This window comes from Acinonyx jubatus, chromosome E1 (genome assembly GCF_027475565.1).
Source record: "Acinonyx jubatus isolate Ajub_Pintada_27869175 chromosome E1, VMU_Ajub_asm_v1.0, whole genome shotgun sequence".
Lineage (NCBI taxonomy): Eukaryota > Metazoa > Chordata > Mammalia > Carnivora > Felidae > Acinonyx > Acinonyx jubatus.
In genome coordinates, this window is record NC_069397.1 from 6,843,945 (window position 1) to 6,868,464 (window position 24,520).

Consider the following 24,520-nt stretch of genomic DNA (forward strand, 5'->3'; position numbering starts at 1 on the left):
TTTGTGGGCTTGAGCCCCGCATCGGGCTCTGTGCTGACAGCTTGGAGCCTGGAGCCTGGAGCCTGCTTTGGATTCTGTGTCTCCCTCTCTCTCTGCCCCTCCCCTGCTTGTGTTCTGTCTTTCTCTCTCTCTCAAAAATAAATAAACATTAAAAATAAAATAAAATAAAATAAAATAAAATAAAATAAAATAAAATAAAATAAAATAAAATAAATCTTTTACAGCCCCTAAAAATATAAAAATCCTTCTTGGCTCATGGGCTGTACAAGAACATTTTGTCTCCTTGAGACAGAAATGAAGAGAAACATGGATGAACCTCACAGATATGATCATGAGCGGAAGAAAGCCAGACCAAAAAGAGCATATACTTTATGATCCCACATACATAAAGTTCAAAAACAGGCAAAAGTAATTTGTGGCAATAATGGTCAAAATAGGGATTATCAGAAAGCAATACTCAGGCAGGTTTCTAGACTCTATCTAGCTAATGTTCTCTTTTGTGAACTGGGTGATAGCTACTCAGGTGTGTTCACTTTATAAAGATTCATCAGTTTGTACCATAAATTCACAACATTTCTAGTAAATGCTTTTTAAGATTATTAATCAAGAGTCAGTTAAGAGATGGCATCATGCGCCCGGTAAGTGCGTGGATTCTGCAGACAGAGAGCTGGGTGCAAATCTTAGTTCTATCATTAATTTTTTTTAAATGTTTATTTTTGAGAGAGAGAGAGAGAGAGAGAGAGAGAGAGAGTCAGCAGGAGAGGGGCAGAGAAACAGGGGGACAGAGGACTTGAAGCGGGCTCTGCACTGTCAGCAGCGAGCCCGACGTGGGGCTCGAACTCAGAAAGGGTGAGATTATGACCTGAGTTGAAGTCGGAAGCTTAACCCACTGAGCCAACAGGCGCCCCGTAGTTCTATCATTAGCTGTGTGCACTTGTGTGTTCACCTCTCTGTTTTAGTGTTCCCGAGGTGTCAAATAGGGAATAACTATGGTGCTCACCTGGTGGCATTGGTGTAAGAATCATGAATCAATCCACACAAAGCCACTTGGAACGATGCTGGTATACCCAAAGCACTCAATAAATGTTAACCGGCATTACTGTGGCCAACAACATTTTTTGCTTGGGGTCTTTTGCTCCAGCCTGTTAAGATGTTTATAAACTCTTGATTCTGCCACATATTATGTTTACTTTTAGACTTAAGTCTTGGGCCAGGAACACAAAGAGGTCTTTCTAACCACATGGTGAGCCCGGCTCACCAGAAGAACACAATTCTGGAGAAGAGCCTAGGAAGGAAGGCTTATAGTCATAAATAACATAAATATCCCTCGTCTTGTTAGGATGCACGTACCGCCTGTGAAAAGTTGCAGCGTCAGTAGGCGCTGGTTGAAGATTCTGAGATCTGGGATTCCAAACAAATACATTTATTTCCATTCTGAACTGATCATTTTTATAGGAAACAGAAGGGGCTTTTGGACAGGGATACAGACAATATATTCTGCTGCTTACCTCTTCTCCAGGCCTAGAGTCCTGAATCTGAAGAGCGCCTGAGGCAGGGTCCCTGGACCTCTAGGAACTTTCTATGGTGTAATCCTGCTCACCCACGTCAAATCTTTTCCTGGAAAAAATGCTGGAAATAAATAAAAACAGAAATAAACATATACCCTCTACTTTTTAGGTTCTATAAATTAAAACCATACTGAGAGGCACAATGTTCCATGACTTAAAAAAAAAAAGAAGCAAACAGCTTTTTCCCCCTGACTATAAATATTTTCTGCTCAACCATTTACCAGATTTTATTGAGTCCTTAATATATGCTGCCTAAAAGGCCAGTGAAAATCTACATTAGAGAAATCTTTGTGACTTTTTTTATTTAAGGTGATATTTCTTTAAAATTTGTGACCAGGGAATGTCAAAACCTTCTTCTCCCCAGCCCCCAGTCATACCCATTCATATCACAGAACACATTTTGGGAAATGCTGAGTTAACCAGCCTTTTATTGCTGGGTCCTGAGGTTTTCCAATTCTTTGCTGCCATAAATAACACCGCGGTGGACATTCTTATATCTACAGCTTTGCACACGTGTTAGATTCTCTCTTTAGGATAAATGCCTAGGAATTGTAGATCCAAGGGCTCTGTCTGTTTCTCTTTGTGCGCACAAAAGACCCTATGTCGGTTTCACAAATACTAGGTAATCACAGACTCCTGAAGCATTGGGGTTGGAATGTTTGCAAGATTCTTGGTAGGAGGCGGCGAGTGGCTCAGGTTGCTGAGCAGGGACCAAGGAAACCCAAGGTGATTCAGAAGCTGGAGCACCTGCCAAGTGGCTTCTGAACTGGGACCAGGAGCATTCCCGGCGTCTCCGTGGGTGTCCCTCCCATCGTGCATTCGATCTGAACAAAACCCAGCTTTCCTCAATGGGGAGGGGGAAGGATGAAGCTCCTGAGATGCCTCTAAATTTAATTTTGGGGGAAAATAACAGCTTCTCCCTGTCCTAAGGCAGAGCCACGTCACCACATCAGAGCAAAGGCCCCTAAAACAGTGTTATTTCTGGCTTGGGAAAGGTTTTGATGCTTCATAGAAAACCTTCCCACATCCTCCCACAGCTGTGGGGTTCCTTCACCCTGCCCCCACGTCCTTGACCTCACGCCAGGGATGTTATTAACGGGATGGGAAATGGGGGCTGGCAAAGAAGTCTTCATCAAGTCCAGAGCTGCCCTAGGGAACCACCGTCCTGGATCTTGGGGCTCTGGGGACTCCTTGGATTTCAAGTTTGGGGTTCATGCCAGGAAAGGCGGTGCCCTGGGGTTTAGGATATGGGAACTCTGCCTGCTCCATACCAGGATCACACGAAGCCTGAGGTCAGCTCTAGGGTCACAGATAAAGTGCTCTTTGATTCCTTCCACAGTGCCTATCACCACCCACGACTTACATATCAGGGATTCAGTACAGATTTGCTGAACGAAGAAGGGAAATGATTCGCTTCTCCATTAGTGTGGACACACATGCACATGTGTGGACCTTAACTTCCATCCCCAAGAAACACTGGAGGATTTCACGGCGGAGCAAGACAGAAATAGGATGCCTTTCCAACGTTAGAAAACCCCCTCTCCCTCTTAGTGGTACACTCCCCCCCACCCCCCACAACGGCTGCATGCGGTGAGGGTCTAGGGCATGCTAAGAATGACCGCTCAAGGGCGGTCTTGCCTTTAGGCAAGGATATACTCAGACCGAGTTACAGCCAGGCCCTTTGGGAAACGGAGACAGACAGAAAGAAGTTGAGCAGAACAAGGCCACGTTAACAGGATTATGCTCAAGTCTTTAGATGAAGGTGTGAGGTCACATCGCATAAGGTGCCGGCAGAGGAGTGAGTTAAAATTCATCCCACACTATTCTTTTTTTTTTTTTTTTTTTTTTTAATTTTTATTTGAGAGAGAGAGAGAGAGGGGAGAGAGAGAGAGAATCCCAAGCAGGCCCATACCCAGCATGGAGCCCGACACAGGACTCAAACCTCCAACCCTGGGACGGTGTCCTGGGCCAAAATCGAGAGTTGGATGCTCAGCTGACTGAGCCACCCAGGTGCCCCCCATCCCACACTATTCTTGACACCTGATGCTCTCTGCCATGGACTGTGTTCACCTAGAGGAAGAGGCCTCTGGAAAGTACTGCCCACAAAGCCAGGATCCTGCCCAGGGTGACTTTTCCTACTTTGTGCAAAGTGTCGTGGAGGGCAGTGTGGCCTCACACTCAGTTCCATACTGCCATTTTACGTCTCCCCGCTTCCCTCTTTTAAATGTCCTGGAAGTGTTGGGGCGCCTGGGTGGCTTAGTCGGTTGAGCGTCTGACCCTCGGTTCTGGCTCAGGTCACGATTTCACAGTTCTGTGAGTTCGAGCCCCACATTGGGCTCTGTGCTGACTGTGCGGAGCCTGCTGGGGATTCTCTCTCTGCCCCTCCCCTACTCATGCTGTCTCTCTCTCCAAATAAATAAACTTAAAAAAAAAAGTGTCTGGGATGTGTGAATGGCTGAGTGTGAGCTTGCACAGGTGTGTGTTCTCGGGGGGGGGGGGCGTTGAGGGCTGAAATGAGCAGATAGGGGCTGGCATTAAAATGAGGGCAATTGCACCGACACTAAAACGCCCCTTCCTTTTCCCCCCGATCATTGAGAAGAGACAAGCTTCAGGCCATGAATCTGTCCCCTGTTCTCTGGCCTCGTGTCATAGACGTTTAAAGCCTGCTTGTCCAGGGGCAACCCGGGTGGCTCAGTCGGTTGAGCGTCTGACTTGGGCTCAGGTCATGATCTCACAGTTGTGAGTTCCAGCCCCGCATCCGGCAGGTAGCCTGCTTCGGATCCTCTGTCCTCCTCTCTCCCAGCCCCTTCCCTGCTTGGGCTCTCTTCTCTCAAATAAATAAACATTAAAAAAATAATAAAAATAAATAGATAAAGCCTGCATGTCCAGGAAAACCCCTCTTCCCCATCTCCCCACCGCCACCTCTGCATGGAGGGGAGGAAGCCTGGGCGGGGGAGGGGGGAAAGGCGGGCGGGGTGTTCCAGCTGTTCCAGGGAAATTCACCTTCCCTTTCAAAGTGGCCATATCACCTCCCAGGGCCCCCCATCTTCTTCTCCCGGCTTCTAGGAGTTCCTTTTACCGCTTCTTATAACCTAGCTGCTGAAGCAATGGTGGTTTTAAGTTGTAGATTTAGCCCGTAAATGTATGCCAAGGAGACCTCCGGCAGGTAGTTTCTCAACCTTCAGTTTTCCCCATCTCTAAAATAGGCACACCCGCTGATCTCGCCCTGGAACAGGAGGATGGACTTGGAAGAATCGTGTGTAGTCTGAAGAGTCCCTTGGTTTCACTCCGAGCTGCCTCACATCCCAGGCCTCCGCTGCAAGGCTTCTGAAGCCCTCCCTGCTCTGTTCTTTTCTTGTTTTACGAGCTGTAAATCATCCAAGACTCAGGCCTTGATCCTTTTAGACATAGCGACTCACCCTTTGCGCCCCCACCCGGATCCCTCTTTTCCTCCTTCTTAATTTATGGGCTTTTATGTAAAAAGGGCTGTAAACAGACGGTTCTAAAATGATGTTCCATTCTTAAATCAAACTCCAGGCCAGCGGTATCTCGTGAGTAAAGGATAATTCTCCCCTCGTGGTGCGGGGTCCCTATCAGAGGAGATTAAGCTTGTAATGTGGAATAAAGCTTCATCCTTATGTACACCCCCACCACACTGCCTTCCCACATAATTTAAAACCAACATCAGTTTCTTCTGGGTTGGGACAAAAATCCCTTCGATCTGATCTCTTGACTTAATCATCTTCAGTTAAACATGAAATTGGAGTGAATGACGACAACAAAAACAGGTTGGTAGACCAAGAGTTCATGTTTCTTAACCTGAAACCCAGATTGGTACTACCTTGACACATTTTGATGTGTGTGTGTGTGTGTGTGTGTGTGTGTGTGTGTGTTCACATAGTAGCAGAATCAGAAATGTTTTTTTCCTACTAATGTCCAGTGACTGGGGGAAAATATATTGAGAATTTCATGTATTAAAAAGAAAACACTTCCGGAACTAAGACCCCAAAGTAGACTTGTTCCAGATAAATAAAATGTCTTATGTACTTTGTGAATGTCTTTGTAAATGTCTTGTATACTTTGTAAATTAGGGAAAGATAAAATTACGTTGAATGAGACTAACACACCAATTGATCATCGAATTCTATAGTAGAGCCATACAAAGAATAAGAGAAAGGGGGAGTCCCAAAACAGGATGTTATAGAAATGGGGGAGGCGAGGTAGAGAGTGTGGGGAGAGGAGGAGGAAGAGAGAATAAGACAGAAAATGCAGAGGGACTCGTGCATTTATTCAGCACAGGAGGGTGGACTTTAACCCCAAAGAGTTCTGGACTCTGAAGTGACTCCAATCACAGGTGTTTGCTTCACATGGTGTAAGTCCTTCCCCACTGGGGGGGTATCTCTATGGCCTCTTCCCTGCCAAGCCAGGGTAGATGGATAAAGGAAGCAGACCATGAATGGGGCAGAGTAGGGACCGAGGTCCGCAGAGGTGGAAGGCAGACCCTGAGAGGGATGTGCTAAGTCAGAAGGCGCTGTGTGAACAGAGTTTCTGGGCATCATCACCTGTCTGGTGGAAGGTGCCCTGGGCCACCGGGAGGATGTGGCTTCCTTGGCCGGCTTCCTGGCGAGGGTTAGGTCCCAGACAGAGGTTGTGCCTCTGGACAAACACCATCTTCCACGACTGTGAGGACACTCCAGGTGACTGCTGAGCCCCTGGAGGTTTCGGGGGAGCTGACTAAAGATGGTAAAGTCATGGCTTTCAGGATCACTTGGAGTGTTTGTTGTGAATGTATGCGCCTCATCTCCCACATTCTGTTTGGGTTAAGACTGGGGTGGGCCCAGGAATATTGCTTCTTCATAGGTACCTTCCAGGTGATTCTGATACAGGATATCCTTGGCTGAAAGTGGGGAAAGCCTCACCTATTGGGTATTTCAAACCACAGCTCCTAGTTCAAAATTTCACGTCCTAGAGAAGAACCACTGAAATCGAGGATGGGCTCAGCTGTTGGTATAAGGTTCTCCAGGCCACTGATACTTTAAGACTATTCCCCCCAGATTCTTTTCTTTGTGTGATAGACTGTTGCCGCCCTGCCTAGAGACCTGAACCCGCTCTGCAAGTAACCACACCTCTGTCTGCCTTTGGGTTTTATCTGGAGTGTTCTTAGCCTGCGCTGGAGCTGAGCAGAAGCACCAAGGAGTGAACTCTTAGGACAGTCACTGAAGCAGGGAAAAATTGCTCTAGGAGCTAGGGAGCCCAGCCTTCTTGCCTCTTGAAGGGACAATTCTGAGGGACCTTTTGCACAGCTTATAAAAGGTCCCCAAGGTCCCCAAGAGGATAGAGACCTGGTTACTCACCATGACCACACACTCAATCAAGTATTTGGCTTTTCTTCCTTCCCAGTCACACTCCCCCCACATCCTCATGGAGCCTCTTGGAATCACCTCTCAGATAACTTACACTCAAATCCTTGTCTCAGGCTCTATGTAGGTGGAATCCAAACTAAGACATTTTCTTTCTTTTTTCTTTTCTGTTCTTTTAAAAAAAATTTCTTTAAACATTTTTATTTGAGAGACAGCACAAGCGAGAGAGGGGCACAGAGAGAGGGAGACACAGAATCTGAAGCAGGCTCCAGGCTCCAAGCTGTCAGCACAGAGCCCGATGCGGGGCTCAAACCCACAAACTGTGAGATCATGACCTGAGCCAAAGTCAGACGCTTAACCCACTGAGCCACCCAAGCGCCCCATTTCTTTCTTGTTTTAAATGTTTCTTGTATCCTTGCATAAATTCTCAAATACCACCAAGACCTCTGCAGGGGCGGAGGGGGGGCGGGAATAGGACACAAGAGTATTTCATCAGGAGTCAGGAAAACAAAACAAGACAAAACAAAACTCCCAAAACACCTAGATAAAAAACAAAGGGGGAATTTAATAACAACCCGACAAACTTTCCACCATCTATCCGCAGTTTTTATACTTCAGATGCCCACTTGCTCTGTGCCAGACTGCATTTCATTATTAAAACTATTCATTTACATGTCCTTAAACTCGGTCTAGGGCCCACTGTTATTTGAACCTGGCACCGCCTTTGGGAATGTCCTGAGTTCCCCTGGCCCGAGTGATCAGCGTTTGCGGTATTTTCTGTGCCCTGAGCCCTTCTGTCTCTGCAATCAGCTGGCACAGAACTTCCCACGGCCACAGGATGGCGCCGTTTTCCTGCATCCCATCCCCCCGCCCCCCCTTTCATGGTTGGGCTTGGCTTTCTCCTTGACCGTGTGCTTCCACACACATTACCTTGTTTGAGCTCAGCAGCAGCCACCCTTTGATGTCATAAGGATACACTGCTCTATTCTGTAGTGAAGGGAATAGAGCTTTAGGGAAGCAAATAATTTGACCCAAGTCACGAAACAGGGTCACATCACCCACAAGCCTAGAATCCATACATTCTCATCCGAACCCAGGCGAGTACGCTTTTCGCACTTCATTCTCCCTGCAAAGAACAACTTGTACGATCCATTCATCTACTCATTCGTTCCCCAGACATTCCACGGTTATTTTCACTTGGGTAAAACTCAAGCTAGCGTTTCCCCACTAAATCCGCCTCTTCCCCAGCCGGTAGAAGGCTCCATCCCAATTGCCTTCCAGACCTTTTTTTCCTCCCCCCCTTCCGGTGAAAGAGTTGACACCTTTTGTTACACAAATTCGCCCCGTGAATTCCTAGTCTTTGCATTTGTATCTACGAACTGGGGAAGAAATAAATCACCTCTGGACCCCTTGCCCTCCACTGTCAGCTGCTGAATTCCAGAGAATGTGAGCCTCAGAGCCCCTTCCCAGAGGCGAGACCCAATCCTCAGGCTTCCTCCTGCCCCAGCCAGGGGGCTGCTGTGTCCCCCATTCTTCCGAGCCCTGGGCGATGGAGGGAGCCTTGCTCTCTGGTCCGTCGGAAGAAAGAGCTGTTCCTAGAAATCCACTCACAGCCTCCACCAGCCTCTCAAGGAGCAGCGTTTAGGGCTGCAGGCCTGCAGCTGGGAACCATAAGGTATGAACGAACGCGCGTCCATATTTTGGAGCCGATTTTTGTCAGGAATGTACTAAACACTTCATAAATTAAGTCCTTGGCTGTCAAGCTACCTCTGATATTAGATTAGTCATTGCTAGCCATTCTCTGCACAAAACCCAGGGGACAGATGCTCTGGATGGGGTCGGAGCTTTTCTTTCTTTCTTTTTTTTCTTTCCCCCCTCCCCCCTTTTTAATGGAAAATGTGTGCAGAAGAATAAGTCACCCTGTCCCACACTATACAATCGCAGATGTGTATGTGATGGACATTCCCTCTGGTTTTCCCAGCGCCCTGGTCTTACTGTCCTCCTTCCAGCACATTCTGTGTGGGGGGGGAAGGGGGGTGGCTTTTGGTGGAGGAGGAGAGGCTGGCCACCACCTCCCTGGACGTTCTGGAATTCCCCCAGGTTCTGTGTGTGCCTGGTACTGTCGCCAACACTTGCTATGTTTAGAGGAGTTCAGTGTTTTTACAATGATCTCACGAGGAGGCATGACTTCTATCCCACATTTGAGAGCTGAGGAAGCCAAGATACCCGCGTTAAGTTGTCCCAGGTCATATAACGAGTCCCTAGCAGAGCTGGGATTCACTGGGCACGCCATGCTCTGGGCCACCACCGCGCAGAGCCTCTGCTCTATCCCTACATGTGTCACACCTATTGCCACAGTGGCCTGCTGGTGCATGGGCAGATGTTGGGCTGGGAATGCCAACCTCAGTTCTTGAGTGCCTACCATTGGTTTATAAATGCAATAAATATTTACTTGGGATCTACCGTCCTAAATGGTCTTAAGCAATTTTTTTTTTTTGCAGCAGTCTCTTTTAATATAATACATTTCATATTAAGTAACTATATTCCAATATATAAAGTAATTCACAGAAGAACTTCCCTGGTTGACCAGGAGACAGGGGCACAGAATACTAACACACCCTCTCTTTTTTTAATTTTTTTTTAAATTAATATTTTTGAGAGAGAGAGAGAGAGAGAGAGAGAGACAGAGAGAGCATGAGCAGGGGAGGGGCAGAGAGAGAGGGAGACACAGAATCCGAAGCAGGCTCCAGGCTCTGAACTGTCAGCACAGAGCCCAACGCGGGGCTCAAACTCATGGACCAGGAGATCATGACATGAGCCGAAGTCAGATGCTTAACCCACTGAGCCACCGAAGTGCCCCATAATGTTTATTTATTTTTGAGAGGGGGGGAGGGAGGGAGGGAAGGAAAGAGGGAGGGGGAGGAGACAAAACTTGAGGGAGGACGGCAGAGAGAGAGGGACACAGAATCTGAAGCAGGTTCCAGACTCTGAGGTGTCAGCACAGAGCCCAACGCCGGGCTTGAACCCATGAACTGCAAGATCATGACCTGGGCCGAAGTCGGACGCTTAACAACTGAGCCACCCAGGTGCCCCCAACATACCCTATCTCTTGAGATGGCCCTGGGTGGGGGTGGGTGGGTCCTCCTTGAACAGGGCCACTTTGAGACATGTGGACATCTTCAAATCAATATTCTTCCATGTATATTTGGAAGAGGTGCTGGTATTCCATGGGAAGAATGGCACAGAAGGGTGGCTGTGGGTTTTCTTCCATTTTCTGGAACCATTTAGCACCAGCCACAAATCTGCATGAATCTCCATGAATGACAGTTAGCTAAATGACAGTAAAGGTAGGAAAAAAGTATGAGGCACCGGACCAGGGGTTGCTTCTGTGTCATTTGAACCACATGTGGAATGAAAATACTTGGAAGGAAAGAAAAGAAGTTAGCAGCTTAGGTAAACTGGGTTTCTCTGAGGGGATGTACTGAGAGGTACAGTCATAGATAGGTACAGCCTATTGAACAGTTGCTCTTAAAAGTCCTGATATTGAATTTCCCAGGATTCACTTGTGCCTGCAAGTGACAGGAACGTAAATTAGTCTAAGCGGAAAAGGGGATTTGTTGACTTTTACCAGCAGGAAGCAGTGGCTGATCTGGGCTGGGCCCCATGAAGACCAGAGGCCCCCAGTGTTCTATCTATCTTCCCTCCGTCTCTTCCCTGCCCTCTCTTCCTGGACAATGCTTCCCAGCGTGCACTGGCCAGTTGCCTTGTCTTAGGGTGGATATGGCTGTGGCTATGGATTGGGTGGATATGGCTACGGATTGGGTGGCTACCGACTGCCCGTCTTTCCCACATTAAGATCCTCAAGACAAGAACCAGACCCTCTTGCTGAGCTCCAGCAGAGAAATAAATCTTAGCGGGTACCGGTCTGGCTCAGATTGAGACACAGGTCCAGCTCTCAATGAATCCCTAGAGCCGATGGTTCCCTGACTGACCTGCCTGGGTCACACAGTTGTCCCTGTGGGAGGGCAGTGGGTACCACGACTGCCATCCTGTTGGGACCACAGTGGGTAGGAAAGAGATCATCTCTCAAAGGAAAGGAGGCGACATCATATACCCTCCACAAATTACTTACAGGCATTCTGCGGTGTGTGTCACAAAAGGGCCTCTATTCTTAATTCAGCGATTCGTTCATTCATTCATAGAACCTCTGCGGATATTCGCCAGGTGCCAGGCTGTGCTCTGGTGGCTCAGAGACCCCATGGCCATGCTTTGGTATCTGTATTAGGTGGGCTAGGGCTGCTGTTGGAAAGTGCCACATAGCGGGAGCCTTGATGAACAGAAATGGACTGTCTTGTTGCCTCACGGTTCTGGAGGCTCGAAGTTTAAGATCAAGGTGTCAGGGGGGCCGGTTCCTTCCAAGCACTATGAGGATGAATCTATTCCTTGCTTCTGTCACAGCTTCTGGTGGTTGGTTGGCAATCTTTGGTGTTCTCTGGATTTTAGAAGCATCGCCCCAGTCTCTGTCTCCAGGCACCCCTGGTCTTCTTCCCGTGCGCATATCTGCTTCCAAATTTCCCCTTATGAGGACACAAGTTGTTTTGGATTAGGACTCAACCTGACGGTCTCATATTCACTTCTGTACCTATATAAAGGTCCTATTCCCAATTAGGTCACATTCCAAGGCACTGGGAGTTGAGATTTCAACACATGAATTTTGGGAGGCACCATGGAACGCCTAACAGTATCCTAGCAAGACGACACATCAAAGCAGGTAAGGACGGTCCAGTGGGAAGTCTCGCGGAGGAGGTCCAGGATCAGATTTTCTAGCCCTTTACTGCCCAGAAGATATTCTGTCTCTAATCATGCCAATTCCTTGCTTCCCAAGTAAAAGAATAAAGAGGAATCCTGGACCAGTTATTATTTCAGTCAGTGAGCTTTTGAGCAACAGTAGTGATAAATTTGAAACCCGGATGTTAGCAGTCTGAGCATGTGAGCTGTAGAGGGGGACCTCTTTACCTCAGGTGCCCTTTTGTACCTTGAGATGGTCATTCTGAGGTCAGTGGCATCCTTTCCTCCGTTTCCTAGTATGGTAAGAGGTACCATCCTAGGGGCACTTGGGTGGCTCAGTTGGTTGAGCGTCCAACTTTGGCTCAGGTCATGATCTCATGGTTCAAGGGTTCGAGCCCTGCTTCAGGCTCTGTGCTGACAGCTCAGAGCCTGGACCCTGCTTCGATTCTGTGTCTCCCTCTCTGCCCCTCTCTCGCTGGTACTCTCTCTCTCTCAAAATTAAATAAACATTAAAAAAAAAAAGAAGAAGAAGTTACCATCCCAACTCCCTCTCTATGCATCTTCTTAGCCTCTGGTGAAAGATCCCCGAAGCCTTATTCCTCCTGAATGCTAGCTAGCTGATAATGTAGTAGGGAAGAAACTCAGTGTGTTTAACTCAGTATTGCTTCTATTTCCCTTGCTACTGTGACCTATAGGTTAGAAACTTCTGCTTAGCCCTGCACACAGGAATGTTAATCATCAAAGGAATTTTGCTTACACCTAAGATTTGCAAGAAGGGCTCTTTACCCAAAATTTACACTAGGAGATAAGGAAACAGCCAGAGCGGTTGGTCATCATCCCGATTCCTCAAGACTGAGGAATGATCATAACTCAGGGGAATTGAAACCAGGCCCCCTAGAGTTAATGCAGTTGAAACTAGCAAAACACTTAAAGCTTATTTGTTAGGGGTGCCTGGGTGGCTCAGTTAAGTGTCTGACTTCGGCTCAGGTCACAATCTCACAAATCGTGACTTTGAACCCTGCGTTGGGCTCTGTGCTAACAGCTCAGGGCCTGGAGCCTGCTTCGGATTCTGTGTCTCCCTCGCTCTCTGCCCCTCCCCCACTCACACTCTGTCTCTGTCTCAAAAATAAATAAATGCTAACAAAAATTAAAGCTTATTTGTCAGAGAACTGTTTCTCCCTAATCAGCTATTGTGGTCTTTTCAGACCCCACTAGCAAATCTGTTGTCTCTGCAGAAGACTGGACTCAAGGTCAAATGATATGGTTCCAGCCTATGAAAAAGCAGGGCTCTGCATTCCTTAACAGAGATAAGGAGCTCAAGACCCCAGCCAAATCACACCAGCTCTTGGAGCATGCACTTGGCCCCTTCCTCCTTTTTCTAAGGTAGACTCCTGACATCAGGGACTGGATTTTGCCTCGTTCAGGTGTTCAGTCTCCATCCCAAAGTGAACATGGGGTATAAGTTATACATGTGTTTGCTCAATACATAAGCTCAACTTTCCTCCTGAATAATTTTAAGTTTCGCTGACCCTTTCATCGATATGCATGTGACCTCCCACCATGAATTTCCCCTTTAGAAACCTTGCTCCTAGGGCGCCTGGGTGGCTCAGTCAGTTAAGTGTCCGACGTTGACCCAGGTCATGATCTCGCTGTTCATGAGTTCGAGCCCTGTGTCGGGCTTGTTGCTGTCAGTGCGGAGCCCGTTTCGAATCCTCTCTATCGCGCTCTCTCTCTCTCAAAAATAAACACTAAAAAGAAAAAACCTCCTAACTCAGAACCTCAGAGAGAGTGTCTGGATATCAGTTTGCCATCTCCCCAGGTTGCTGCAACTTTTCCTTTCCCACTAACACTTGGCTCGTCTCTCCAGTATTGGCTTTTGAGTGGTGAACAGCCCAACTTGGGTTTCGGTAACGATGTCAATATAACTCCTTCAGCTCGGACTATCAGCTCAGCTCATAGCTATCTTACCAGGACATGATCAAGCATCTTATTTCCTGTTGACACGTCAAGAACCAACAACCCGGCACCCTAGGTGGATAGGCCGGTTAAGCAGCCAACTCTTGATTTTGGCTCAGGGCATGATCTCACCGTTCGTGAGTTTGAGCCTCAAGTCAGGCTCTGCACTGTTACCACGGAGCCGGCTTGGGATTCTCTTTCTCCCATTCTCTCTGTCCCTACCTGCACCCCTTCTCTCTCAGAAATAAACATTAAAAAAAAAAAACAAACAAAAACCAATAACCCAGTATAATAAATATAAATAAAAAAATGTCGGGAAAAAAAAGGGTATGAGTCCCTGAGCATAACCACTTCATTGAATTTGTTTCCTGTAAATTCCTGCAGGGAAATATTAATAAACATTATGTTTCATAACAAATGTTTAATAACATTTTCTGTTTGTCTTTTGTAAGTTTCTCAGGCCCCACAGGGACTACGTTTAAGAAGGTAGGAACCCTTCCTACAGCTGTTGATTCAGACTGCCTTCAGCTCAACCTGATCCATATACCAAATTGGTATATGTTGGGGTGGCATATTTTCTGATCTGGCATACTTTATTGTTGTTGTTTTTTAATTTGTTTTAATACTTGTTTATTTTTGAGAGAAAGAGCACAAGTGGAGGAGGGGCAGAGAGTGAGAGGGAGACATAGAATCTGAAGGAGGCTCCAGGCTCTGAGCTGTCAGCACAGAGCCCAATGGCGGGGCTCGAACCCATGAACCGTGAGATCATGACCTGAGCCAAAGTGGGCCGCTTAACTGACTGAGCCACCCAGGTGTCCCATCATCTGGCACATTTTCAGTTCTAATCAGGGTAAAATATCAAGAAAATAAACGGACAGAACTACAAATGTTGGCATGTCTTACAGAGAAAATGGTAACAGTATGGGGACAAGGTGGAGAGTAAAATAAAGGGTGTAGTTTGGAGAGAGTGGCCTGAGGAGGTCTGAGAAGGTAACGTGTAGTCTGAGATGAGAAAGATGAAAAAGAACAAGACTTGAATGTTGGAGAAAGAGAGCTTCATGTAAAGCAAGTCGCCGTCTGCAAGCGTGAGCACTGAGCAAATAGCCTTTGCTTCTTATTTGATTGCTCTTCGTTTATTTCCACAGGTGGGAAAGGGAGTTGAGTTCAGCAAGTGAGCAAGCAGTGGGGCTGAGCCTGCTGGGTAGACAGTGGGGAGGGATACCACTGGGGAGAGAGAGTAGATAAAGGGGAGCCACAAAAGGCAGGGCCATTGTGAAGGGCGGAACCGGGTGGCTCAGTGGGTTAAGTGTCCGATGCTTGGTTTCAGCTCAGGTCAGGATCTCACGGCTTTGTGGGTTCGAACCGCGCATGGGGCTTTGTGCTGGCAGTGTGGAGCCTGGGTGGGATTCTCTCCCTTTTTCTCTGCCCCACCCCTGTTCACTTGCTCTCCCAAAATAAATAAACTTAAAAAAAAAAAGAAAAGAAAAAGAACTGTTATTCTAAGTGAATGGGAAGCCGCTGCAGAATTTTAAACAGAGGGAGTGTTCCAATCTGATTTACATTTTTTTTTAAATTTTTTTTTCAACGTTTATTTATTTTTGGGACAGAGAGAGATAGAGCATGAACGGGGGAGGGGCAGAGAGAGAAGGAGACACAGAATCGGAAACAGGCTCCAGGCTCTGAGCTGTCAGCCCAGAGCCCGACGCAGGGCTCGAACTCACGGACCGCGAGATCGTGACCTGGCTGAAGTCAGACGCTTAACCGACTGCGCCACCCAGGCACCCCTGATTTACATTTTAAGATCACTCTTGTTCCTATGTGGACAGAGGATGCAAAGGGAAAAGGAAGAAAGAGAGGAAGGATGGACGGACAGGCAGATGGACTGAAGAAACTTGACGGGTTAGCTGTAATGCTTCCCCTTTTCTCCAGCTGGAAAAAGCACAGCAGGAAACCACCAGTATTTATACCAGCATAATCTGGAGTTTGCTCTAATTTTTGAAAAGAGTAAATTATAAACTTAGGTAGTTACATTAATTATTTTGTTAACAAATTACAGGTGTTCACTTAGCTTCTGGGTGAGGCATGTGATGTCGGGTAGGCTCTTCAGTGCTTTAATCAGGGTCTCCAGGAAATGGCACTATTGGGGCACCCGGGTGGCTCAGTCGGTTAAGCAGTACGACTTCGGCTCAGGTTACATGTGATCTCCAGGTTGGTGAGTTTGAGCCCCGCGTTGGGCTCTGTGCTGACAGCTCCGAGCCTGGATTCGGCTTCAGATTCTGTGTCTGAATCTGACACAATATACAAAAAGGGGCACCTTTTTCAAAAAAATATACACAAAGGGGCACCTGGGTGGCTCAGTCGGTTAAGCGTCCGACTTCAGCTCAGGTCATGATCTCGTGATTTGTGAGTTCAAGCCCCGCATCGGGCTCTGTGCTGACAGCTCAGAGCCTGGAGCCCGCTCTGCATTCTGTCTCCCTTTCTCTCTGCTCCTCCCCTGCTCATAGTCTGTCTCTGTCTCTCTCAAAAATAAACATTAAAAGAATAAATAAACATAAAGGAAACAGCACTATCTGTTAGAAGAGATGATTCTCAGGCTGTGGGAAACCCAGGCCTGCAGGGGGCTTAGAACATTCAGAGGCCACATAAAACCCCCTGCCCTTCTAGTTTCTAAGTCAGCTCCCCACAGACCAGATGAAGAGGTTTGTCTGTCTCCTGTTTCCTAAGAGAATAACATTTTAAACCATCACCATGGAATTCTTTCAAGATAGCCTTTAAACACTCGACTCTTGACCTCGGGGTCTCGTGAGTTCAAGCCCCATGTTGGGTGTAGAGATTAAATAAAAAATAATAAAGTACTTGTAAAATAAACAACTCTTGCTTTCTGGTTTACCTGTATACCTTGCCTCAATAAGAGTCTCAGTTAAGTAGGAGAGCAAACTTGATTGGAAGCCCAGGCTCTGGATGGGAACAGTTCTTTGAAATTTAGATTCCTCAGCTGGTAGTTAAAGGGGCTGGAGGGGCGCCTGGGTGGCTTAGTCAGTTAAGCCTCTGACTTCACTTTGGGTCATGATCTTGAGATGGGCAGGTTCGAGCCCCACATCCAGGCTCTGTGCTGACAGCCCGGAGCCTGAAGCCTGCTTCAGATTGTGTCTCCATCTCTCTCTCTGCCCCTCCCCCACTCATGCTGTCTCTCTCTCAAAATAAACTTAAACAAATTATATCCATATATATATGTATAAAATTGTGTCAGATACCTGGACTGGACTGAATTTGAAGTAGCAACAGCTTAGACCCAGACTGGGGATAACAGGCCAACTCACACAGAGCTGATTTCCGACAATGCACATGGGTTTGCTTAAAATCCAATCCCCTTTTGAGGGATTTGCAATTCTAGCATCCCCTGCCAGGGCAGGGAGGCAGATTTTGGGTGCTTAAAGGAATTTTAAACACCAATGTTTCTAAAGACGCTTTCGACTACATTTAATATTTTTGACAAGGACTTTTGGTTTCTTTAGAAAAAGAGATGTTCAGGATTTGTTTTGCCCAGGGGATAAACATGAGCTGCCCAAAGACCCTCTGCATGTGGGGTTTGGGGCCTGCTGGTGCCAACAGACCCTCCAAGCATGAACCTCTCGCCACCCCCTTCCCCGGTTCCTGGTTTCACATTTTATATGACCCTTCCCCACTTAGGGAGCCCCCCTTCTTTCTAATCCCTCACTGCTGCCCCTCGTTGCCACGTCCACCTGTCAACACTCTTAAACCTCTCCTACATCTTCTGAAAATTCGTTGAAACTCGTGGTTTTCCCTTCCTGTTCTTTTGTTTACCTGCCCCCCTTTTCAAGATTTTATATAAATTCCAGTACGGTTAACATACTGGGTAATATTAGTTTCAGCTGTAGAATTTAGGGATTTATCACTTACAACACCCAGTGCTCATCCCAACAAGTGCTCTCTCTAATGCCCATCACCCATTTAGCTCATTCCCCTCCCCCACCCACCTCCCCTCCACCTTCTCTGTTTTCTATAGTTCTCTATAGTTAAGACTGTGTTTTCTGGTCTGCCTCTCTATTTTCCTATGTTTGTCTGTTTTGTGTCTTAAATTCCACATATGAGTGTCTGATAAAGAGTATCCAAAATATATAAAGAACTTCTAAAACTTAATACCCCTAACGATCCAGTTAAAAAGTGGGCAAAAAACATGAATACACCTTTTTTCCAAAGGGGAAATACAGAGGGCTAACAGACACATGAAAAGATGCTCACCACCACTCATCATCAGGGAAACACAAATCAAAACCATGATGAGATACCACCTCACACCTGTCAGAATGGCTAAAATGAACAACTCAGGAAACAACAGATGTTGGCGAGGATGTGGAGAAAGGGGAACCCTCTTGCACTGTTGGTGGGAATGCAAACTGGGGCAGCCACTCTGGAAAACAGCGTGGAGATTCCTCAAAAAGTCAAAAATAGAACTACCCTATGACCCAGCATTAATTGTACTACCAGGTACAATTCTACCCAAAGAATACAAAAATACTGGGGCGCCTGGGTGGCTCGGTCAGTTAAGCACCCAACTCTTGGTTTCAGCTCAGGTCATGATCTCACGGCTCAGGAGTTTGAGCGCAGACCCTGCTTGGGATTCTCTCTTGTTCTCTCCTTCTCTCTCTGTGCCTTCCCCACTTGCGTTGTCTCTGTCTCTCTCAAAATAAATAAACTAAAAAAAAAAAGAATACAAAATACTGATTCGAAGGGATGCATGCACCCTGATGTTTATAGCAGCATTATCTATAGTAGCCAAACTATGAAAAGCCCGTGTCCATCAACTGATGAATGCATAAAGTGGTATACATTCATGCACACACCCACAATGGAATATTACTCAGCTGTAAAAAAGAATGAAATCTCACCATATGCAACGGTGCGGATGGAGCTAGAGAGTATTATGCTAAGTGAAAGAAGTCAGAGAAAGGCAGATCCCCTCCTGTTCTCTTAATTGTTAAAGTCGTCATGCTTTCTGAACTTCTTTATTTTTACTTTAGAGGATTCTCAAGAAGGCACTGTGGGACTTGGGCTGGAAACCCACCCTTTACCTTTGAAGAGGGGGGAGGCATGGGGGAATGTGCTGAAAACAAGGATTTACTCGTAAAATTGAGGCGGAGGGGTGAGGTCCCTGGCGAGGACGCCGATGGCCTTCAGGTATCTAAGAACATCACACGTCTACGTGAAGCTAACCACGGACGGCAGTGAGGACCAACCAAATGAGTAAAGCAAAGACCATTTATTCAGAGCTTGCTCTTGCAAGGAAGTCAGCCTCCAGCACCCGTGTTTTGGCAGAGACCCAGAGGCAGGCCGGGGGGGGGGGGGGGGGCGGGGAGAGCTTTACAAGGGACCAAGGGGAAGGCTCAGGTGTGCCCCGATGGACGCTGTTGGCGTGGAGAAGCTGGAGATGAGCAGGGCATCCTCAGTGATTAGCTGGGGAAGCATATTTGGTTTTCTTTCTTGGTCTTAAATTGGAAGAGGTGGCAGAAAGGGAAGCTGTCAGTCATTAATCAAGTCTTGGGCATTTGGGGCTGATTGTGACCGGAGTTATCATTTGGCTTCCTGGATGGTTTCTAGAGATAGTCTGACTTCCTTCATGTCCAACATAGAGCAGGCTGCCTTCCTGGGGGTGGTCACTGGTTTTCTGGACTGGGTGCTGCAGGTTGTGGGTCAGAGATCTATTTTTATAGACACTCTGGCCATTGTCCATCGGTATATTCAGTCTCTCAAGGCTACTACTGATTTGAAAATTTTATTCATCTTGTCCTCAATTGAGACCCTTAAAAAAAATTTTTTTTTTTGGTAATGCTAGGTATTTTATACACCTCATCTCACCTACTCATCACCTAAGCCCCTTGGTGGGTAGTAGGTTATTTCATTTTTACAGATGAGGAAAAGGAGGCCAAAAGAGTGTATCTTGCCAAAGGTCAAATACCACAAAAAAGGCAGGGCGAAGATTTGAACCCAAATCTGATTCTTTTAGAGCTCACTCCTCCACCAGTATGATGTAACTTAAAAATTTTTTTTTAGAGGGAGAAAGAGTGAGAGAATCTTAACCAGGCTCCACGCTTAGCCTGGAACCCAACAAGGGACTCGATCCTACGACCCTGGGATCAGGACCTGAGCCAAAATCCAGAGTCAGACACTCCACTGACTGAGCCACCCAGGTGCTCCCAGTCGATTACCTTCTTAAACAAGGGCTAGTTGTAGCACTAAATAGATTTGTCTGGTTATCTAGAGAGCAGGTGAGCCCAATTCCCCTTCACCGTGGCCTCTGCTGATAGCATACATGTTCCAGAGGGCTTTCCAGCTCAGCCATAGCTAACTTTAGTTCTCCTTTCTATTTTTGTTATTATTTTTAGTATTTAAAAACATTGGGGCTACTGACAATAGTCAAACTATGGAAAGAGCCCAAATGTCCATTCACTGATAAATGGATAAAAAAGATGTGGTATATATATATATATATATATATATATACACACACACACAATGGAACATTACTCAGCCATCAAAAAGAAAGATATCTTGCCATTTGCAGCAATGTAGATAGAACTAGAGTGTAATACGCCAAGTGAATTAAGTCAGAGAGAGACAAAGATCATATGATTTCACTCATATGTGAAATTTAAGAAACGAAACAGATGAATGAAGAGAAGCAAAGATAAGAACAGAGAGGGAGACAAACCATAAGAGACTCTTAAATACAGGGAACAAACTGAGGGTTGCTGGAGGAGGGGTGGTGGGTCAGACCGATGGGCTAAATGGGGGATGGGCATTAAGGAGGGCACTTGTTGGGATGAGCACTGCGTGTCAAACATAATTGATGAATCACTAAATTCTATTCCTGAAACCAATACTACACTATACGTTGACTACCTTGAATTTACTTAAAAAAAAAAAACTCAACAAAACCAAACCCTCCCCCCAAAATTGTGGTGAGAGACACATAAAATTTATCATCTTAACCCTTTAAAAACATTTTTTTAATGTTTATTTTTGACAGAGAGACAGAGCATGAGTGGGGGAGGGGCAGAGAGAGAGGGAGACGCAGAATCGGAAACAGGCTCGTCTCTGAGCTGTCAGCACAGAGCCCCACGCGGGGCTCGAACTCACACTGCAAGATCATGACCTGAGCTGAAGTGGGATGCTCAGCCTACTGAGCCACCCAGGCGCCCCCCCCCCCCCCCCCCCGTTAACCCTTTCAAAGTGTGCAAGTTAGTGACATTAAGTATACCCACAATGTTGTGCGACCCAGCAACACTATCTAGTTCCAGAACTTTATCACCAAACAGAAACCTGCACCCATTTCCAGTCCTCATCACCCTCTCCCTGGTCGTCTGGAAGCCCCTTACCTGCTCTCTGCGCCTGGAGACCTGACTATTCCGGATAGTTCATATCATAAGGAGCCTTTTGTATCTGACTTCTTAGCAATGTCTTCAAGGCTCTTCCAGTCATAGCATCTAGAAGCACTTCACGCTTTAAGGCTGGAGAATACGCCATTGTTTGGATATATCGCATTTTGTTTATTCATCCCTCCCGTAATGGACACTTGGGTCATTGCCGCCTTTTGCTGTCGTGAACCGCGCTATGAACATGCGTGGACAAGGCTTCATCTGCACTTTTGGCCACCTTTGCTCTGGGGCTGTAGAGAACTTTCTGGATAATCATCCCTGGTTCGCAAACTGAACCTAGAATTCCCATCCTGGCTCAGTCTGCCTCGTGGAATGCTGCGGAAAACCCTGCGGATGACCTCCCGGACACTGGATGTTTTCTTATCCTGAGCGCACAGCCCTCTCTCTGCCTCTCAAACTGCTACTCCTCTAGCATCTGGTTTCAATGTCATTGGTCTGACATATTCCAGGCAGTAATCTTTTGGGTACAAGCCACTGAAAAAGAAAAAAAAAAAAGACAGTATATCCTAAATAAATTCCTAATAAATTATCTAAGAACAGGAGCTGTTGTAACAGCCAGGATCCGTGGTAACCGTAAGCAAAACCCTAATGGTTCCCAGGACCTTTTTCTTCCTTCCTCCCTCCCTATGTTGCCAGGGTCCAGTTCCAGGGCCCCACAACGATAGCAACGAGGTCAGACCCAAAAATCAAAGGCACAGGCGAGGCCTTACTGGGGCTACAGCCCAAAGCTCCAAGGAGACCCATGACTAACCTAGGATAAACTTGGCCTCTCCCCGCCTAAAGCACGCTCTGCTTACCAACGTTCCCGCTTTCTTCCAATATGCTAATAAGGAGGAAGGTGGAAAAAAAAGCCTCATCCTGATAGGCTGGAAGGGCCTCATCCTGATTGGTCAGAAGCGCTGCGCCCTGACTGGTTGATATCCGCGGGCCATGCAGGCAGCTCATTGGTGGTTTTTGGAGCCGGTCCTCTGTTTTCATTGGTGGATTTTGGAGCCGGGCTCCTCCAATTTAAGTCCGGCTGGTGGGTGGCCTCATCCCGCTTCTGCCCTGGAAGGGTCGCGGTTTGAGCTTAACCCCGGTAGAAAGCGCCCCCAGGTATGTGTTGTTTATCGCTTGGGGCACGTTCCCTTGGTTCCTAACTGTCCCACCTCCCTCCCCGTCTTGTCTAATGTCCTTGTCACCACGAATATGATTATCTTTGCTTCTGTGCCTGCCCTCTACCAGCTCATCAGTATCTTACACCTTGTGTAACCAAACTTTACGCGTTTTGGGAAGCATTGGTGCCGTGAATTGCTGTTGCTGCATTTTCCCCACATCCAACAAGTGCCCCTCAGCCCCCACTTTGGGAACGGCAGGCTCTCTACTGGGGGCAGTGGCTTGGGGAAGAGCGAGGAGCTCACTTTCCAAGAGTAAGCACGTGGTCGGCCGCTGTCCCTGTGTCTAGGCTTCTGGAACCTCGCCGCGTGGAAGCCGGGAAAACCTGGGGCAGGCTTGGCATTAGCCGCCCAACCAAGACTGAGTTATTAGGTACACATGTTGATTTTGTCTTTGTACAAATTAGCGACTTTCCTCAGTTCTAGTTTTATCCTAGTGTTATTCCTAAATCGAATTTTTAGACTGGAGAGCATGATTTTATTTTCACCCCATGTTGTTTTGGGCAGTTTACTTTTGACTACATGATTCTCCTTTGCAGGTTATGGTACTGATGTCTCCTTTAAAAGTACATTTTAGGAGGGGCACCTGGGTGGCTTAGGCGGTTAAGTGGCCGACTCTAGATTTCAGCGCTGGTCACCATCTCACCGTTTGTGAGTTTGGTTCCTGAGTTCAAGCCCCACGTGTGGCTTCATGCTGGTTGTGTGGAGCCTGCTTGGGATTCTCTCTCTTTCTCTCTCCTCCCTCCCTCTCCCTCTCCCCTCTCTCTGCCCCTTCCCAGTTTGCACTTTCTTTTTTTCAAAGTAAGTAAATAAAAAAAAAAATCTAAGGTTTTTTTTTTTTTTTTTAAAGGTAATCTGTATTAAGGAAGTTGTTGAGAAACTTTAATAGGGTATCTAGGCAGCATGTGGTCCTTGGGGACCTGGGTGGCATAAGAATAGCTAAAAAAATTTTGAAGGTGGAAAAGAGAACCAGATAAGGCGAACCCAGGCTTACAGGATTAACCTTTGTCGCTCACATTTTTGGAAACTCTGAGTATCCTTAAAAGGTCAAGATGGAATCCCTCTGTATCTGAAACCCCAGATCAGGTGTGTTCCCTCTCGGAACTTCTTTAGCAATGCTGTGTGACCCCTTCCGTCTCACTGGGTTCTGTTTCTCCGTGGTTAAGTCCTCCCTTCCCAACAAGACCTAACACCACTCTTTGAGGGGAAAAGGCATGGATCTGATACGTTAGTCCAACCCCACCCCACCCTCCTGCAGCCCACCCTCTCCAAGCTTCCCATCTGCAAATAGGGGTAACAAGACATTCACTTCATTATTGCCAGGATTGAGTGAGATGATGTTGAGAAGCCCCCATGGCAGAGCCTGGCACTTGGGGGCAGGGGGGTGGGGTGGGCAGAAATAAATGCTGGCTGTTACAATTGATATTTCCTTGCAGGGCCATGCAAATGTCCATAGCTCAGTTCTCCTTAGATCAGGAAATTTGGGGCTTCAATAAAAGAGCTAGAGAAGGAAAAGCATTTAAGGGACCAGTTTGAGAAAGAGACAGTAATGGTTTGTTTCTCAGAGGGCACAGCTTCCCCAGAGTACGGGCAGGAATTTACCAGGTCACACACGCACATATGCGCACACACACACACACACAGGGTACATTTAGAATGACCTAGTTGCATATTAAAACTTAGGGGTGACTGAGTGTGCTGTTGTGGGCATAGAGTAACAAGCACCCCTGTAATGAAACAGAATGTGTCCTTTCTCTGGGTTGAAATTCCCAAACTCCAGTTTTAAAGGGATCTTACTTTATTGTTATATTCTTTAACAGAAGACTTTGAGGTGTGAATCGAAAGCTGTTACTCTCCCCCGAGTCTGACTGCCGGATTACCAAACCTCGGCCGGTACCCCGAAATGAATGGGCGTATTATGCCTTCCATTAAAAGTTGTGGCTCTTAATTAAAAACGCGATCGTGGGTCTTTATGGAGACATTGTTTAGGTTTTCTTTAGCTGTTAACACATAATAAATCATTTTAAAAGGACCTTTCCCCCATTGCTTAATGGTTAGTGTATTTTTAAAAAGCGATTCGAAAATAAAACGAGGATTAAATTTAGTGTTTGACAAGGTGCTAAGGGGCTCACCACCTTGGCTGGGCTAAAGACAAGAAGGCTTTACTTGATCTGCTACTGACCTGATTGTCTCACCAACTCCAACGGCAGGGTGACTTTGGTGTCAAAAGTTTAACT

The 24,520-nt window shown here is 46.7% G+C and overlaps 1 long non-coding RNA gene across 1 annotated transcript; it reads right to left on the reverse strand.

Moving 5' to 3' along the window:
* Window positions 1-1,345: 1,345 nt before the first annotated feature.
* Window positions 1,346-21,939, reverse strand: LOC128313468 (uncharacterized). The gene is made up of 3 exons (XR_008294231.1): window positions 21,881-21,939; window positions 21,070-21,603; window positions 1,346-1,617 (listed from the first exon to the last, which is right to left on the reverse strand). It is a non-coding gene; the product is annotated as an uncharacterized LOC128313468 (long non-coding RNA).
* Window positions 21,940-24,520: the final 2,581 nt, after the last annotated feature.